We start from the raw sequence: 17,082 nt of genomic DNA on the forward strand, positions 1-17,082 counted from the left end.
TCCTCTACCCGTAGCTAAGGTGAACTTCTCACTTTAAACAACTGCAAAACTGTACACGTTTATAAGTGAACTGTTTTCTGGTGTTGGATAACAAACAGCAGAGTGAGAGAAGTTGGATCCATAAGTGAGCTCCACATTCACCCAAGGTTTTACCTTTGAATGCATTCCTAATCAGCAAAGCAGATCCCAAGCTGAGCCGAGGTGCATACATGGGAAGATCAGAGCTTCTCAGTTTGTAAATTTGTTAGGCAGGTTTTGGGAAAAGTAAAGTTATACAGAAGAGGACCCCCACCCAGAAAACTGTGAAGGGATTCTCCTAAAGTCCTTGACCAAAAGCTTGGCAGCACATTCATGGAGGCCTCTGGGAAGCCTAGCAGCAAGTCATTGTTGATGTATAGAGAATCAGAGGTTACACATTTCTGAAGCTCTGCCAGAGCGAAGGGCTTTCATGAAGCAATTAGATTATTTAATTGAACCTTATGCAGGCAATTTTGTCAGGCAATTACATTACTGGTGGATACTCTTGAATCTGTTCAAGGAGATTGTGTATGTATGTGTGTGTGTATGTATGTATCTGTGTATACATACATTTGTATATGTGTGTGTATATATATATACATATATTATAATATATAGTAAAAACTGCAATAAATAGGAACACATCAAGGGTTGACCCATATGTTGGAAATAGGAGACAAAGACGTTGATGCTGCTATTTTAAATATAAATACAGACATGAAGAACAGTATCATCTTATTGGTTGCATAAGACTCTATAGAAATAGAATCTATTAAAATGAAAATTCTATAACTAAAAATCATAATACTGACAAGTGTATATTGATTATGTAATATATCATATTACGAAGCTAGAAAGCCAATCCACACAAGTTGAAAGTGGAACAAAGGAAATACTAAAAATGAAGATAGACATTAACAAAGTTGGAAACATAAATTTAAGCTTACAGATAGAACATATTAGTTATTTTGATAAATTCCTAACATAGTTGATCAAGACAAAAAATGAAAAAATAATCATTAGAAATGATGGAGACATCATTAGACATTGTAAAGACCTTAAACTAGTAAGCAATATGAAGAAAAATGTTTACATTAATACATTTAATAACTTATATGACATGAACAAAGTTCTCAAAAACTCAGTTTAGCAAAGTTGATGCAAAAGGAATTTAAAACACTGAAGGGCCCTAAATCACTTTAAGAGAATTATAATTTTAAAATATTTTGCAAAAAGTCTCAAGGACCTGGTGGCTTCATTGGTATATTTTTTCAAACTTTTAATAATGAAATCATAGTAATTTTATAAACTTCTTTCAGGAAATAAAGGTCAATTGTATTTTATTTATTCCATTTAAGTCAGTCAAAAATAAAATATGAATTTCTCAATAAAACATTATCAAATCAAATTGTAAAACATATAAAAATTTTAACACACTCAGGCATGGGTTTATCCCAATTATGGAAGTTTGTTTTAATATTTTAAATCAACCAAAATAGTATTCCACATTATCAACAAAAAAAATTTAAAAATTATCTCAACATATTCAGGAAGCTCATTGACAAAATCCAAAACCAATTTGTAATTTAAAAAAAAAAAGCCTTCATAAAATAGGAAACTTTATAAGGTTAGAATAGATTGTGTATAATCTACAACTAAGATTATTATTGTTAAAATATTAAATGGCTTCTTTTAATTTGGAGGTTAAGAGTATGTTTTCTTAACTTTTAACTTTTCTCTCCCTCCCTTCCTTCTTCTTTTCTTTTTTCTTCTTTCATTCTTTCGTTCATTCGTTCGTTCTTTCTCTCTCTTTCCTTCCTCCCTCCCTCCTTCTCTTCTTCCTTCCTTCCTTCTTTTTCCTTTCCCTTTCTTTTTTTTCAGGGTCTATGGCCCAGGCTGTAGTGCCGTAGCTCAATCGTGGCTCGCAGCAGCCTCTACCTCCCAGGCTTAAGTGATCCTCTTACCTTAGCTACTTTCTTTTTTTGTGGAGACAGGGTCTCACCATGTTGCCCATTCTGGTCTTGAATTCCTGGGCTCAAGTGATCTTCCTACCTCAACCTCCCAAAGTGCTGAGATTACAGTTGTGAGGCCCTGCGCCTGACCCATCTTAACATTTATATTCAGTATTGCGCTAGAAAGAACAAACAGTGGCATAATCTAAGAGCTAGAAAGCGTACAGATAGAGAAATAAGGAAAATCTCTTTTATGTGTGTATATGTCTGTGTTGAGAAAATGCTAAGGAGTCTGAATGTTTTTTACTAAAATCTAGTATATAATAATAATTTTCTTTTTATAACCTAGCAATAAAAACTAAAACAAAAATTATAAAAATGGTCCTTCTGACAGAGGAGGAGCACTGTCATCTTGGACAAACACGGCCACTTTAAGTCCTAGCTCCCTTTCTAGTCTCATGCATTTCAAGGAAATCATGTAGAAGCTTCTCTTCTAACTACGAGCAGCCAGAAAGAGCAGAGAATAAAACACAGACAAGACAGCTCAGGCACAGAGGGAGGTGAGGGGAAAGTCTTTTTTTTTTTTTTTAATTATACTTTAACTTTTAGGGTACATGTGCACAACGTGCAGGTTTGTTACATACGTATACATGTGCCATGTTGGTGTGCTGCACCCATTAACTCATCATTTAGCATTAGGTATATCTCCTAATGCTATCCCTCCCTGCTACCCCCACCCCACAACAGGCCCAGGTATGTGATGTTTCCCTTTGAAAGTCCTTTGAGTAACTGCCAAACTTCACTTTCATACAATGGGCCCCAGTGAAACAGTGGGCCTTAATAAGCACATTCCTTTCCCTTCAGGTGCACTAAGATAGGGAGGCTAAAAGCAGACTCAGGGAGTATGTCTGCAGCTGCAGAAAGATACACAACTCTCCCTCCCAGATAAGCACAACAAAAAGACACAGAAGCAGTCCAAGCCTCTGATAAACATCACTTTGAATACTTAAAAATTTAGTCTGTAAGAAAGTGTGCCTCTGACCTAACTCTGCCAGAAGCCCTCTTCAGGGGCCACCTTTCATAATTCTTTCCTCTTTCTTTAATTATTACATTTACCATGAGATTAAAAAAAATAGATATTTTGGAATACCTTTAATTTATGAAGTGACAGAGCACTACACTGAAAACTACCAAACTTTGATGAGACGCAATATCGCTATGATGTTAGTTCTCCCTCAAATGACTGGTAGTTACAATGCTTCGCTATATAATCCAAGAAGGCTTGTAGTAAACATTAACAAGTAGTTCTAAACTTCATATATGAATACAAAAACTTAAAAAAATCAAATCAGCTTGAAAATGAATAATAAATTGCAAGATATTTTTAAAAACTATACAGTCTTAAAGGAATTTTCTTCGTAACCATTGGTAGGAAATTTTTTTAGGGAGATTTAAAGAGCAACCATAAGGAAATTTATAAGTTAAAATTAATCAAAATTCAAAAGATTTGCCCATCAAAACACTCCATAAAATAAAAAATCAATTACATATGGTAGACATACTGCTTGAGAATTTGTTTAGATTAAACAATAGTAGATACTTAAATTACATTTTTAGCTACAAAATAAAACCATGCTCAGCTTTTGTTTTAACATCTATTTTAATTTATATTCAATTGATAAAATAATATAATTATTACCAAGTAAGATTAATACTGATGTGACATTAAGGGTTAACTGTAACTGAAGGTTAAGTGATCTCTAAGTAACTTTGAGAATGAAAACTCTTTGAGGCTGAGATCTAGTCTATTATTAAAATAAAATGTAGGAAATTAAGAGATAGAATTGCTTATCATAATAACATTACAATTTATTTAAAGTAAGCCTGATCCTTTTTTCCCAATATATGTAATTGGCAACTAAATATTATGAAGCAATATGCACCCTTTATCCTTAAGTCATTTTTATTCTTTAATCACAGAACACTGAAAATAATGACAATTCATATATTCATAGAATAGCTTCAGGTTACAATAAAAGTATTAGATATGCTTTCACCATTTTCATATTATTTTCTAAAGTTATTTTAGCATTATCGGAGGAAATAGCCTTAATAATTTCTAAAATGAAGAAAACATATACCATCTCAAAACTCACTTACTATTCAAGGGCTAATAAAAGCTGTAGAAGCTTTGCTTTCAAAGGCAATTTTTACTCTCATAACAATTTTCAATTCATACTTCAAAATGGGTCAAAAATAAATGAGCTATTAAAAACTATTGAGTTAAGCATCACTGCTGTTATCATTTGAAAATTGATGTATCTTTATATCAATCGAAATAAAATGATTCAACAATAATATGCATTTAATATTTAACTGGTGTTAGAGAGTACATTATTCTGTACAAGTACTCAAGGATAGGACAAATATTTAATTAAATTAATAATTTTTTCTCTTTTAAACATTAATGCAACTAGAATGTATCTAGTTCATAAACTAAACAGGTGATGACAAGAAAAGAAGTAACCTCTATGATTCAAATTTAAATGAAAAGTCTACCGTGTAAAGGTTGTAACTCCTTATTAATAGTTGCCTTGCTGTTGAGAAAAATTTTTCTGATACATGAACAAGTATAAAAGAAGCTGGTAAAATAAATTGTATACAATTTTACACTGTTTAATGTGTTTTAGTTAATACTTTTAATGCTCTAGGGTAGCATATCAGAAAGACCAGAGAAAACAACATAAAAAAAATACATGATAGCATACCAGCACCGAACAGAAAATTTAAGAAGTATGCCATAAAAATAACATAAAAATCTAGGGAAAAAAATCTAATGAATTGCAAAATTGTTACATATAAAACACTTAGTAAAATAAGTGAATTATTGTTGACATGAATTGTGTCCCTTAACTTGAAAACTCAGTAATTTATAACTGCCAATTTCCTATAATTAATTTATTGATGCAATTACATTCAAATATAATTTCCCGTGGAAGTTTGTTGTTGTTTTTGTTGCTGCCACTGCTACTTGGCTCTAGCTTTTTAGGGGCCAAAACTTGATGAACTGATAACAATATTTAAATTGAATGCAAAAAGCCAGAATAATTAATGCAAACTGAAATAAAAAGAACATCTTTGGAGGACTGACTTCATTGCCTCATTACTCAAAGTGTGGTCCATGATTATGCAGCATCAGCATCTCGTAGGAGCTTTTTAGAAATGCAGAACTTCAGACTCCACCTACAGTTATTTAATCAGAATCCTCATTTTAGCAAGAACTCCAGATGAAATGTCTACACACTCAATTTAAGAAGTTGCGCTGTATCAGACATTAGGAGTAATTGTAAAGCCAGAATGATTAAGACAGGAAGGCCGGGCGCGGTGGCTCAAGCCTGTAATCCTAGCACTTTGGGAGGCCGAGGTGGGCCGATCACGACGTCAGAAGGTCGAGACCATCCTGGCCAACATAGTGAAACCCTGTCTCTACTAAAAATACAAAAAAATTAGCAGGGCGTGGTGGCGGGCGCCTGTAGTCCCAGTTACTCGGGAGGCTGAGGCAGGAGAATGGCGTGAACCCGGGAGGCGGAGCTTGCAGTGAGCCGAGATGGTGCCACTGCACTCCAGCCTGGGAGACAGAGCCAGACTCTGTCTCCAAAAAAAAAAAAAAAAAAAAGGATATTTTGATATTTGTATAATGATATCTGTACAAGGCTCAATAGAGGTGGGATGGGCACATAATTTACAACAAAGGTGGCACTTCAGGGAAGCAGGGCAAGTGTCATCTTTTCAATACCTGTTATTCATTTGCTCTGTAACCCTGTGGAAAGACAAGAGTCTTGATGCCTGTCGAATATTATAGCCCACCATCAGTTCCCGTTCAATTTGTAGAGGTAAATATGGAAGATTCAACGGTGTTTATAAATAACAATAGAAGTTTATATCTTCATGGTTTTAAGAGTTATTAAGAGATTGAAAGTATAATTCATATTGTGAGAGACATGTAAGATGCATAACAAAAAGTCTCCTATCGAGGATACTTAAATAACTCAATACATCAGTAGAAAGAAAGAAAATTTAAAGTTGGTAGGTGCAGCAAACCACCATGGCACAGGTATGCCTGTGTCACAAACCTGCACGTTCTGCACATGTATCCCAGAACTTAAAGTAAAATAAAAAAAAAAAAAAAAAAGAAAGAAGGTAATAGAAAAATTAGATGCTGGAACAGGGCCTCCAGAAAAAAGCAGATATCCAAATGGACAGTAGCTATAAGGTAATGTGCTCAAATGTATAAATGAAAGAAATTCAAATTAGTACACAATATGATGCCATTATACAGCTAGAAATGGCTAAAGTTAGTAAAGACTGCCAACACTGTTTTCTTGTTAGTGTTGTTGTTTACTTACTTTTTAAGAAATAGAACAATGGAACTTCCATATTCCCCTATGGGAGAGATATGAAAGATTCTTTAAAAAATTACTTTAGCATTTTCTAGTAAATGTGAACCAAGAAGTATATGCCTTACAATATGTTTTGAAAAACATGCCCATACATGCTTCTGTGTAATACACAATCTGTTTTTTCCCTGTATTAAACCAAACTAGGTGGTACCACAAAAGCCTATTCGCACGCTTAAATAAATTTTGGAAGAGTCATAGAATGGAATACTATTCATTAGTGGACATAACTAAACACAAACGCATGTAATAACCTGAATTAATATAAAATATAATGAGATAGAAGAATGATTAAAAAATAACATAATTTCATATTTTTTATAAAAATCAATTTATAAGATTTATATAAAATCCACATAAATACATTTCAATACCAGGAAAAATAAAACTCTATTATTTAGGAAGGCAGGCCCAGCTGATAATTTTATAAGAAAAACAAGAGTTCTATCATAAAAATTAAATTAGATATTACCTCTCAGTGACGACTAGGATTGTTATTAGAAAGGAGCCCTTCCAAGGTACAGTTAATGTTCTATTTCTGAACCTGGGTGGCTATTACATGATAACTCACTTGTGAAAATTGTGTTCAAATTTTTTGTTGGCATTGTATTTACTTTATACATGATAATTTGCAAGGCGGACATGAATTTAACTGTGGGTGTAGCAGCAGATCGGCAATCTTTTCACTCCTTTACTAGATAAACGTTTTGGGGAAATAAAAAAAACTAATGATTTGCTTTTAGCAGGATGTACATATTTGTCAAGAATTGCTTATAGTAAATAAGTCTAGAATACATGAATTTATGAGACGTGATTTTGTGGGAAATGTCATGTAAGCCAATAACTGAGTATAAAATAGAGATGTTTCATGACCTGCCTTCTATACCAGTGTTGTTACTGCCCACCTTATTTAGAAATTGATATTATAATGTAGGCCAATGCACATCACATTAGGGGAGAAAACAGCTAGGGAGTCATGCTGTGAATCCTGGCCCTCTCCCTGTTTCAGCTGGTGCTTATATGCTAAGCTTTGGTACTGACTGAGATTTCTGATTCATGAGAGTCTGATTGGGAAATTCAATATTTGTACAATCTCAACAACATAATATAAAAAACAAGCATGTTAACATAATCCATAGTGATAACAAAATGTTAAAAATTATTTGATAAAAATCATGGGTATAAGATTCATGGCATTAACATATCCTTGAGACCATTTGACTAAACATATTAGAGTAATTCACAATAGCATAATATATAAATTATTTGATTAAAAATATTTTAAAAGGAAAGATCCATTTAAGATTAAAAATGCTTCATAGAAAACTAAAGGACCATCCTTAATCTGATAATTGTTATTTATAGCAAATTCAAGGAGCAGGATACAAACATTGACACCATGTTTTCAATACTGTTTTTGAATTCTTAGCCAACGCAATAAACAAATACTAATAACAAATAAATAAGTAACCATATAAATAAGATATAAAATATATGTTATAAAGGAAGAAAATAAACATATATTTCAAGTAATATTATTGTCTATCTTAAAAATATATATGTAGTAACAGAGTGCTAAAAGTTAAATGCTTGCTTTTTAAGAGAGCCATTAAAATAAATTAATTTCACATATAGTTAAAGCAAAAATTAAATAGAATAGCAAATAAAATATATGCATAAAATTAATCTTTTATAATATGGAATAACACTATTTTAATCAAAGTATATAATTTATTTAAAAATATAGAAAAGAAACATACATAAAATGATACACTTTGTTCATGAAAATAAACACTCAAAATGAATGTAATATCAAAATTCCAATAGGGCATTTCATGAAACTGGACTAGGTAATTCAAAACGTGAAAAAAATAAAGAACATTTAAAGTCTAGGATTACCCTGCAGAAAACCAAGGAAAGTGTGCCAGATAGAGAGATATTACAAACAATAAAATGTAAAGCTTTTTTTTTTTTTTTTTTTGACGGAGTCTGGCTCCGTCGCCCAGGCTGGAGTGCAGTGGCGCAGTCTCGGCTCACTGCAAGCTCCGCCTCCTGGGTTCACGCCATTCTCCTGCCTCAGCCTCCCGAGTAGCTGGGACTACAGGCCTCCGCCACTACGCCTGGCTAATTTTTTTGTATTTTTTTAGTAGAGACGAGGTTTCACCGCGTTAGCCAGGATGGTCTTGATCTCCTGACCTCGTGATCCGCCCGCCTCGGCCTCCCAAAGTGCTGGGATTAACAGGCGTGAGCCACCACACCCGGCCTAAAATGTAAAGCTTTTTTGGGTGGGCATGAAGATAAACAGATCAGTGGCATAATTGTAGAAAAAGCCCAGAAACAAGTTCATTTCATTCCAATAAAGACAAAGACCCAGTTTTTCAAGATCTACATATTTTTATCTATCACCTGAGTATCCACCATTCAAAGTTTCTGATTAGTCACAAATTTATGTAGTTTATATGACTTTGTTTGTGGATTTGTTCCCAACTCCTTAACCCATCAAATTTTTTTCAATTGTAATATTTTTCCAGATTAAGATTAGACAAATTTAATTTAATCTAGAATAAGGTCATTTATAGCTGTGGTAGAATCCAATCAACTTAAGTCTAGATTTGTCATAGATGGTAGTCCTGGACCATTTTGCAAATGCCATAAACTTCTCTGGTTATCAACGTTGACCTTCAGTAAACGTGGAGGAGTATGAATTAAGGTATGCATAGCCTTGTTGGTTGTGACTCTTAGAGAAGCACTAAGAGTAACTTTAATTGCTTTAATTAAATAGACATATAATCTCCAAATTAATTTTAGGACTGCCCATTTATTCTGTTTCTGAGGAGATTCACTAGGTCAAACACAGATAAACACCTTTATAGATATACTGTTAATGGAATTCCTGGTTACTGCAAGTTGACTAAGTAAAACACAACCTCCATAGACTACAGTTATAAATATTGGTCATTCAAGCAAATGTGTGAATTAAAATACACACTTGGATGAACAACAAAGACACCTATGATCATGGATCATGGTGGGCCTTGATGTAAGACAACTCGGCTTGGGAGACAATAATAAAATTCAACTTCTTTCTCTGCCCACTAACTGACAAGACTTAGCATCAGCCCCTCCAGGATGTTTACAAAATTGATGGACTTGGTACTCTCCCTGTGGTCCTAGGAGAGACTGGAATTATTAAACTTAATATCATGTTCACCTTTGCTTTCCTTAGTGTTACATCCAAAGTAAAACCTGTTGAAATGCACCAGGAAGCTTTGAGAGAAGCTCTTCTTGTGGACAAAAGGGTTTCAATATTAATAACATGTCTGTGAAATATGTTTGTTACAGGAACGTGGCTGGTAACAGTAAAAATTACACCTCAATGAAAGCAGCTGGCTTCACTGGTCATGTGATTATCCCGAACCATCTAGGCCAAATCAGTGCTGTCTTTGCCACATAGCTCACATTGCTGGCAAGGTTGCTTAGCTGAAGAAGGCCGGTCATCATTCTAGCAAGAAACCAGAATGATGGCCTCAAATTCTTGAAATCTGCTGGTGCTGCCATCATTGATAGGGTTCTGGGCTAGCCCATGTGTATTGAAAACATCTCTGAATATCCTTCTCTAGGTTGCTTTGCTGTTTATAATATGAAGTAGACACTTCCTATGGGTATCACTGTAACAGTGAAACAGTAAAAGAACATAACACTGTTTTGTTTGAGAGGCTTTTACCTATTTTTGCATGTAAACATAATTTTAGATCAGTGAAATAATATATAAAAAGTGCAATGCAGCCCTTAAAACTAATTCTGGAATTAAAGAAGTACGTAAACAACTTTTTTTTTTAGACGGGGTCTCACTCTGTCACCCAGGATGGAGTGCAGTGGCGACATCTCGGCTCACTGCAACCTCCGCCTCCTGGGTTCAAGCGATTCTCCTGCCTCAGCCTCCCGGGTAGCTGGGATTCCAGGTGCACACACCCATGCGTAGCTAATTTTTGTATTTTTAGTAGAGATGGGATTTTGCCATGTTGGCCAGGCTGGTCTCAAACTCCTGACCTCAGGTGATCTGGCCACCTTGACCTCTGAAAGTGCTGGGACTAAAGGCGCGAGCCACCGCACCTGGCCTTAAACAACTATGTTTTATTAAACATTTATAGGAACATTGAGACCTGACCAAGGACAAAGAAGTTCCCAGCCTGCTCAGACTCTCACTGGGACCCAGTTATCTGTAGTCAGTGGTCACCTCTCAATACCAAACTCCCTCTCTTTTCCCTTCCCTTAACATAAAAAGAGACTGAAATTTGTGCTGATTTAATATGGTACTTGGTTTTCTGGCTCTCTGAATGAACCTGCTTTTTCTCTCACCAACTCTTGTGTCACATATCTCTCTTTTGAACAGCAAGCATCCAAATCAGGGTTCAGTAACATCATCAAAGTGTGAACAAGAAGGCTGCTAGAGCTGGCAATGTCACCAAGTCTGCTTAGAAAGTTCAGAAGCCTAATGAATATTATCCGTAACACCTGCCACCCCAGTTGTAATCAGTGAAAATATCTCAGAACTGTTTGTCTCTATCGACCACTGAAACTTAACTGGTAAATGATAACAAAGCATCATAAAATGTTCAGGAAGAAAGGAGAATGTTTACTAGACTGTGTGTGTGTGTATATGTGTGTGTGTCTGTGTGTGTGTGTGTGTGTGCAGAAGAGAGTGGTAGCTTTAAATACTAGTTTTTAAAACCAGTTCTTCTGAAATAAAAACAATTGATCAAAAATCTATCACAGAATTTTGAAACCCATTAAAACAAAAGTTTAATGACAGAAAGAAACTCTCTAGCCTAAACAGACTGACCCCCACTTCCACCCCAGTTGCAGATTCAATGACTCCTGCCTCCTCTATTCCTTCAAGTGAGGAAGATTCCCCCACTGGATCTACCTTCTAGCTGGTCATGGATATACAACATAAAAGGAAAATATCTTGGATCCCAAAATCACTAAGCTAAAAGGAAAATTAAAGCCACCAACTGCCCAGGGCAAACCTGCCTCCCATTCTATTCAAAGTCATCCCTCTGTTCACTGAAATAAATGCCTATCTGTTTGCTTCCTTTGAAAAGGCTAATCAGAAACTCAAAAGAATGTAACTTTTTGTCTTTCACCTGCCTGTGACCCGGAAGTCCCCTCCTTACTTCAAGTTGTCCCACCTTTCTGGTCTGAACCAATGTTCATTTTACATATATTGGTGGGTTTCTCTTGTCTCCCTAAAATGTATAAAACCAAGCTGTACTCTGACCACGTTGGGCACGTGTCATCTGGACCTCCTTAGGTTGTATTGTGGGTACGTGTCCTCAACCTTGGCAAAATAAACATTCTAAATTAACTGAGACCTATCTCGAATTTTGGGGGTTCACATTTGGCAACCACAAAGTAATTCTAAGTGGAGATGCTCCCCTGACCTTTGAAAGATCTATTGGTGTTTGATACCAGCATGAGCTAACTTTATGGCTCAAAAAAAATAGGACAACTTGCTGAGGTCTGAGAGCACCCCCTCCAGAGAATCCCTGATCTCCCCAAATCTGTTCAAGATCTAAAGTTGATTTTGCTCTACAGCTCCTCTTTTGTTTTTTTGTTTTTGTTTTTGTTTTTTTTTTTGGAGTTCTTCTTGTTTCCAACACAAGGAAGGCAAGTTTTTCCTGCTTCCATGATGATGGAAGGCAGGCAGCTCCTTTATGGAGTTTGAGCTTGCTTCCAGCAAGAAAGATGCGTTATATTTTTCCCCTGCTTCTCGGATGGTAGAGAGCAGTCTTTAGCCTGAGACTCATCGCTAAGTAAGTAACTGAATTGGGGTTTGTCTTGGCCGAAGTTAAGATTAACAACCAGCTGGTCTCAATTTCTCCTTACCATTGGAGCACCCAGTGATCATATTGTTGAGATTTTTGTTGTTGTTGTTTGTTCTGGTCTTTCTCCCATCAGATTTGACCAACTCTACCTGACTTAGTCAAATCTGAGTGACAATTTCAAATTCAAGACCTTTTGAATCTGGCTAAAATTCATCGCAGATGCAAAAGGAAAAAAAAAGGAGAAAACTAAAAAGCATGTGCTTGGTTTCTGTGTTTGCTTCCTGTCTTAAAAAAACAAACAAAAGATTGCCCTTTTGTTTACTTTTATTCCACCCAATACCTCCTTCCCCCTTTGCTATTGGCAGTACCAAAAAATCTAGAGAAGGCTTCTAATGATTTGAACCCCTTTAAAGAATTCAGAACAAAGGCACTACTTATCCTCTTTGGGGGTGTTATGTTTTCTTTGAGTTTTCTAGAGTCATAGGAAGATTCTTTTTAGGTCTAAAGGTCTGTTTTTCTGTATTGCATGACCTGATCTTTTTGGCTTGGGGTAACAGGGATGACTTTGCACTGTGAGAGGATTTGACCTTGACATAGATAATGGCAGACAAGAGCTACAAAGTTACGGGTGGATGAGCAGTTTGCAGGAAGTGGTCTTGGCTGTTTTTTCTTTCCTCTCCTAGGAAGTTGTTGTTTGAGGATCCTAATTCTAGCTTGCGGGTGCATTCTAAAGGGTCTTTGCTATTGCTTTTTCTCCCAAAATTCATCTTAATTTGGTTTTTCTGTGCATATTTGCGTGAGAAACTGAACTGTTGTTTTCACACATTAGTGACAGACTTGGGTTTTCTTAGCTCTGAAGAGAAAGGGCATTTGCTTCTCCCAGCTGAAAGGTATCCCTGAGTGACTGGGGGCCTCATGGGAATGTCTGAGGGTTGACCCCGTACCATGTGCAGTGGCCCTGCAGGGAAATCCCTAACAAAAAATAATTTTAAAAATGGTTGGTCCAGGAAATGCATATAAGGGCTGATCGCCTGGTGTTTTGAGCCCTCTCAGAGTTCACAGATATCTGGAGAGAGAGTAACTGAGACATGTAGAGGGTGGAAACAACCCAGCAGTGATACATGGTTAAGTCCTGCCCACAAGCAGCACATACCGATCCACCACACAAAAACCCTAGGCCACAGCTAAGTTTCTCCTTTTAAGGAATAAAAAAGTGGGAAACAATCTAAGAATAAAAAGGAAACAAGGGGAATGACCCCCTTTTGAGCACTCTGTAGGTTTCAGGGCAACTCTGCTTGCCAGGGTAAAATGGAAATAATACAGTGTTTGTGTATATTTACATTAAGGAAAAAGAGCCCTAAGGTCCACCTGAAAACTCTACGGTTCCCAGGTTCTCTTTTTCTCTATTTATAATTTGATTTATAATAAATTATAAATTATAAATTTTTCTGACCTAATTAATCCTTTAAGATATTAGGTTTAATAAAGTCCAAAAATGACATAATTTGGCTTATTGGGTACAAAAATTATGCAGGAAGCATTGTCAAATATGAAATGGTGTTTGGTTTTCTTTGGGCTGTATTAGTATAAATATGCTTTTGGTATGTGTTGCCAAATTATGGGAAACTCCTGTAATTCTCATATGACATGTACATTATAAGTAATAGTCATAATTGTTATGTTAAAATTATTGTATGCCACAGAGGTAACAGATTTTCTTGTCAACTGTACCTTTGACTATGGCTGCCCTAAAACTTTTTGTCATCCCTGGACAACTGTTGGGTTGTTTTGGTCCTCTTTAGAAGGTGGTTTTATAATCAGCTATTAAACTCTAACAGGTGCTCTTGAATGCAGGTTTCTGATAACTTTGGAGATTTTGATATCAGAATAGAGGAAACATTTTTAAGACTGATGGAGAGATAAAATATTCAAAAATATCAAACAGAACAGGAATTAACTGCATGAACTGAACTAATTTTTTTGACTTTTTGCTTTGTTTTGTTTTTCAGGGCCTTGAAACTTTTGAGCTATTGACAGCTTTTAACAATTTATTAAAATCCTATGAATAAACTTTGGAGCATATTTGTTTCTCCCTGATTTTGCCAGAATTTGGAAACTGTTTGTGAGTATTCTTAGCTTATGGCAATACAGTTATTTGCATAAGTGCAATAAAAATCTGTTTCCATTTGTAACAGGACACAATTGGAAAATCTGGTTATTTTTACCAAGCTTTGACGGGAATGGTGTGCTTTCCTTTAAGGAATCAAATGACTCTAAAGAATGTCACTTTCTGACAGGTCTAGGAGCCCACAGTTTATCTTGAAACCCCAAGAGGAGAGGAAATTCACCCAACTTGTAGGTATTTGATGGTAGAAATCCATGGCTGGGCTTGGCTTTAAAAAAGTCTTATCTGAGATTCTTTCTATGGAACAAAGTTCCACCAAAGCCAATTTAAAAAATTCTATGTGAAAAATAATTATTCTGGCTGTACTTTATACAAATAATCTGGCCAAGTATAATAAGGCAAATCAGTCCTATTATGATTTGTCTTTAGTAAAAATAGGGAACTGGAGACAGAAAAAATACGTTTCAAAAACTATATTACACCTTTTGTTATATTCTAGTCTTGCCTAATGTTTTTCAATTTTTATTATTTTCTACAGTTTTGGCTGAATTCTAATTTTTCCTGGCTACAAACCTCCAAAATAATATTTTTACTTTTTTCTTCTTTCTTTTCCTTTCCCCCCCCACTTTTTCCTAATTTGAAATCACTGGAAACTAAGCTGTGCTTTCGTAAAGCCCTGTGAACTGAAGCTAGACATCTTAAAATTTAGAAGAAAGTAATAGCAACCTACTTACATACATAAGCCACTTTCATACCTGCTATTAGGTAACATGGGGTACCTTAAAATGACGCCGTACCTTAAGATGGGGCTGGTTCCGGGTTCTTCTCCCCTCCTTGACCGGGCACTGTCTGAACCCGCCAAAGGAGGGCCAATCAGAAAGAAGCATCTCCTGCCTTCCCTTGGGCCCGCCCCAGCCCAATCCACGTAGGCCCAAGGGATATAAAACCCAGCACACCGGCAGCCCTCTCTCTCTTCTCTTCGTTCTCCTTGCGTGGTGCCGCTCGATACCTCCAATAAAGATCTCTTGACCGACCACGACCAGTGTAGTTTGGTCTCCGCCTGGCCCCTTTCACCTGCCTACTGATGTATGACTTCAGAGTAATGTGGCCTATATCAATTTTCCAGAATTCTTCTTTAGTTTGTTACTGTTTTTCTCCCTTCCTCCCCCTATTTTCTCTTTACAGGACATGAGACTTCACAACCTTCTAACTATGAGCTTTCCTAATAACTTGGGACCTACCTGCCTAGGAATAAACCATTCTAGCCATGTGATACAGACGAAACATGGAACCAAAGAATCATTTTCTTCTAAAATGCTTTATCCAAAACATTTGAAAAAAGAAAAGGAGAGAAATGTGAAAGGAATATATCTTGGGCCCCAAAATCATTAAGCCAGAAAGAAAATTCAAGCTGGGAACTACTTGGGGCAAACCTGCCTCCCATTCTTTTAAAAAGTATCCCTCTACTCTCTGAGATAAATGCCTATCTGATTGCCTCCTTTAGAAAGACTAATTAGAAACTCAAAAGAATGCAACTGTTTGTCTCTCACCTACCTGTGACCTGGAAGACCCCTCCCCGCTTTGAGTCTTCCCACCTTTCTGGACTGAACTAGTGTTCATTTTACATGTATTGATTGATGTCTTATGTCTGCCTAAAATGTATAAAACCAAGCTGTGCTCTGACCACCTTGGGCACATGTCATTAGGACCTCCTGAGGCTGTGTCATGGATGTGTATCATCAAACTTGGCAAAATAAACTTTCTAAGTTAACTGAGACCTGTCTCAAATTTTCTGGGTTCAAAATATCTATCTAGTCTTAAGTAAAACACAAAATATGTAGAGAAAACAGATGTTTCTGAGGAACTTTGTTTCTAAATATAACCATAACAATTAATTACATTATTACTACTTTCCAATACATTAAAAATCTAAAATTCTGCCCTGCAAAGAAATCACAATGTGAAGGCATTATTTAAAACCTCTCCTTTTTCCATTATTTTGCCAATCTCTTTGAACCATCTTTAATGCTAGCTGAGATTCAAATTTACATAACAACCAGTAACCATCTAGTTGTTCCCCAATCTCTTCACCTTCTAACATCTAAATTCAGGGCTTCTAAAAAGGACTTGAAACTTTGGTTGAAGTGAGAGACAGTGGTGGAGACTTACTTATAGGTGATTTTTTCTTCCTGAGGAGGAAATAGTCTTCTTCATATATCTGTTGGTTCCTTCCCTCTCTGCCTTAGGTGATCCAGCTGTAACCACGATACTCTCCCTTTCCCCCAATGCAAGCAACTGAACTGTCCATGATGTCATAATCACAATTCCATTACCTCACTGTGCTAGAGGCCTTAGAGGAAGGGGAAGTTGTGAACAGCCCTGGGCTCTCCTTAAGCTTTGCAAAGTGTTCTGGATAGGGCTAATTGCAGAACCAAGATAGAAAGGCCCCCAGACTGTTGTAAATTCTAGGCTTAAAAGGTTTGAGTCCATCCTGCAGCTAGAGGAGGGGTTCCTGGGACTCAGAGCAGGCCCTTTAGGACCATGGACTACGTTTCCCAGCAGCCTTCATGTCACATTGGCGTCCTCTACTGGTGGAGAGGGTAGTCCTTCCAAGAGAGGGCTGTAGAGGGCAGGGCAGGGCAGGAGAGCAGCTGAGAGGAGCCTTGGCTAATACTATTAAGGACCAGGATGACAAAGAAAAC

General features: G+C 36.3%; 1 long non-coding RNA gene across 1 annotated transcript in view; it reads right to left on the reverse strand.

The window, feature by feature from the left end:
- Nucleotides 1–16,621, reverse strand: part of LOC131384236 (uncharacterized) — a 137,110-nt gene extending 120,489 nt beyond the window's left edge. Inside the window, exon 1 of the long non-coding RNA XR_009214895.1 lies at nt 16,550–16,621. This is a non-coding gene — a long non-coding RNA (uncharacterized LOC131384236). The remainder of the gene's footprint in view (nt 1–16,549) is intronic.
- Between the last annotated feature and the right edge of the window lie 461 nt (nt 16,622–17,082).

This window comes from Hylobates moloch, unplaced genomic scaffold (genome assembly GCF_009828535.3).
Source record: "Hylobates moloch isolate HMO894 unplaced genomic scaffold, HMol_V3 SCAFFOLD_9, whole genome shotgun sequence".
In the NCBI taxonomy this organism is placed as follows: Eukaryota; Metazoa; Chordata; class Mammalia; order Primates; family Hylobatidae; genus Hylobates; species Hylobates moloch.